The following is a 2,636-nucleotide window of genomic DNA, read 5'->3' as shown; positions in this document are numbered from 1 at the left end:
GCCCCCAGCTGGTCCTTATGAGGGAGTGGGGGGGGCAGGCTCCCCCCTCCCCCGGATCAGGGATTGGCTGGCAGAGGCCCCGGCAGGAGGGGTCAGAAGAGAGACATTTCTGCTGACAGAGGGGGAACCGTGGGGCTGCAGCCCGAGGTGTCACTCAGAGGGAAGCTGAGGTGGCCCAGCCCCAGGGGAGGGGGAGGGAGGGACTCCACTTGTCTGCTGCTGCTGACCCCTCCCCCAAGTGCCTCGACTTCCCCGGTGGCACCGAATTTCCTATTCCAAACCCATCCCTCCGGTTCTTCCCCGCACCCCACTTCTATCCTGCCCTTCACCGCTCCCTCTCCTCACCCCTGCCCGTCTCACCCACCGGCCCTGTCTCCTGCCGCTCTCCTTCCTCACCCCGTTGGCTTAAAGGCCAGCAGATGCTCCGGCCTGAGGGTCCCTAAGGAGGGGAGGACATCCTTTGGGGCCAGAGGAAGTGGCTCCAGGGGAACAAGGGAAGCAGGAGGGGAGAGGGTCAAGGGGACAGAGCAGAGACGGTAACCCTACCCTAGGGAGGGGTTGTGCAGCCATCAACAAGGGATTTAGTGTCCAGGCCTGGTGAGCAAAGCCAGGACTGCCTGTCTCTCCCCTCAACTCCCCCCTCCATCGCTCTCACCGAGCCTCTGGGAACACAGCCTCCAGCCCCCCCTTCCCCGACAGTGAATCCCCTCCCAAGAAAACGGGATACCGGCGGGCGGGCGGGCTGCAAGGTAACCCAAGAGGCTAGGGAATGTGCTGATGGCAGAGGGGGAGCGATACATGTTTCAGGATGGGGGTGGGGTCACCCCAATCATGGAATAAGGGTTATTTTATCCCACACGGCTCTCTGCAGCCCAAGGGGTTTACCTGGCAGACCCCAGACAGCCTGTCGGCAGCCACCTGGCCCCGAAGGATCTGTCCTCACAGGGCGGGCGGCGCTGTGCTCAGGCCGGGCCGCCCCGCGGCGAGAGGCCTGACAGGCGCATCCAGGCGGCAGGAGAGGGGCTGGGGAAGCCGGATAAATACAGCCGAGCTCCAGACCCAAGGCGTGGGGAGGGCGGGCTGATGGGGACAGGACCAGGGGAACTGAGGACAGAACAGAGCTGCGGGGTCAGAGGGAAGTCTGAGGAGCAGGGGGAAGGGACAGCGGGGGGCTGGCATGCGGCAGCCAGGTGGGTGGGGGCCCAGGGCTGGGTGCAAAGCCACAAGCTGTTGCTGAGCGGCCGGCCTTGGTGTCAGCTTCCTGGGAGAAGCAGCTGCTCTGGAGGAGCAGGCGGGCAGCACGGGTGAGAGGGGGGAAAGGGTGGAGGGGCTTCATGGGGAAAGGTCGGGGGAGGGGGGGGAAGCAGCCTCCTGACCCTGACCTCAAGGCCTTCCCTGCGTTAGGCCTCAGTTTCCTGGAACGGTGAGGACTACAGACTCCTGCTGGGTTCTGGCTGGGGTGGGGGCACAATGGCATAGGGGGCAGCGAGGCCAAGGAAAGGGAAGGCGCACTTTCGGGGCGTGGCTAGGCCAGCAGGATGGGTTAGGTCCCCCACACTCATCCCTCCAGGGTGAGTTAAGGACACGGTGCTTCCCCCTCTTCATGGTCCCAACAAAGCCCACCTCAAGGCAGAATCCTGCTATGAAGGGGGAGGGGACTCAAACAATGGCTGAGGTTCACCCACAGGCACCTCCACCTGGCCCCCCACCACCATCCTCTTAGGCCACCAGGCTCAGCATCTGCCAGGCCTTTGGCGCTGGCTGGCCTCCCACCACCACCTGGAGGAGTGACAGGAGCACCGTCTTAAAGGAGCAGGAATGCCCAAACATGGAGAAGGGGGAGAAGACTGGACCCATCACAGCTTCAAGGGAGTTGAGAGCTGAGGAAAGGAGGCAGGCTTTACAGGATGCTGCTGCCAACAGGGCCCTTTAAGGTTAGTCATTCCTGCCTCCCTCCACTTGCCCGAGTGGGGGACGGAAGCCAGAGGCAAAGGATCATCATCAGGGTGTGAACGGGGATGGGTGAGGCTGAGCAACGGGGCGCTCGCTCTCATGGATTCTGCCCACCGCGGGCCTCCAAGCGAGTTGGTGCTCCCTTCCCGTCTCGGATGCTCAGAACGAGGGAGGGGAGGTCTAATGCTGAAGGATATGGAGACAGAGCCTGGCCAATCCCTGACCAGTTCCGAACTCAAGTTGAACCACCCAGAAAGGACTACAGGGAAATCGTCTCTTAGGCTCCTCCGGATGGGACATGCAAATCCCCGTACCGCCTCAGCCATTCAGCAGACAGGCCCAGAGGCCTGCCAGTGTAGGCGAGGGGAGCCTCGCGGCACCAGTTGCTGCTAGATCAGGAGGGGATCAGGCCCTACACTGCCTACACTGGGTGCCATGGTCTTTCCTCACCATCTCACGTTTATTTTTATTTATTTTTTATTTTTAAAAATATATTTTATTGATTTTTTTACAGAGAGGAAGAGAGAGAGAGAGGGATAGAGAGTTAGAAACATCGATGAGAGAGAAACATCGATCAGCTGCCTCCTGCACACCCCGCTCTGGGGATGCGCCCGCAAGCAAGGTACATGCCCTTGACTGGAATTGAACCTGGGACCTTTCAATCTGTAGGCCGACGCTCTATC

The sequence above is a fragment of the Pipistrellus kuhlii genome, unplaced genomic scaffold (assembly GCF_014108245.1).
Source record: "Pipistrellus kuhlii isolate mPipKuh1 unplaced genomic scaffold, mPipKuh1.p scaffold_m20_p_48, whole genome shotgun sequence".
Lineage (NCBI taxonomy): Eukaryota > Metazoa > Chordata > Mammalia > Chiroptera > Vespertilionidae > Pipistrellus > Pipistrellus kuhlii.
Note: the sequence above shows the minus strand (reverse complement) of the source record.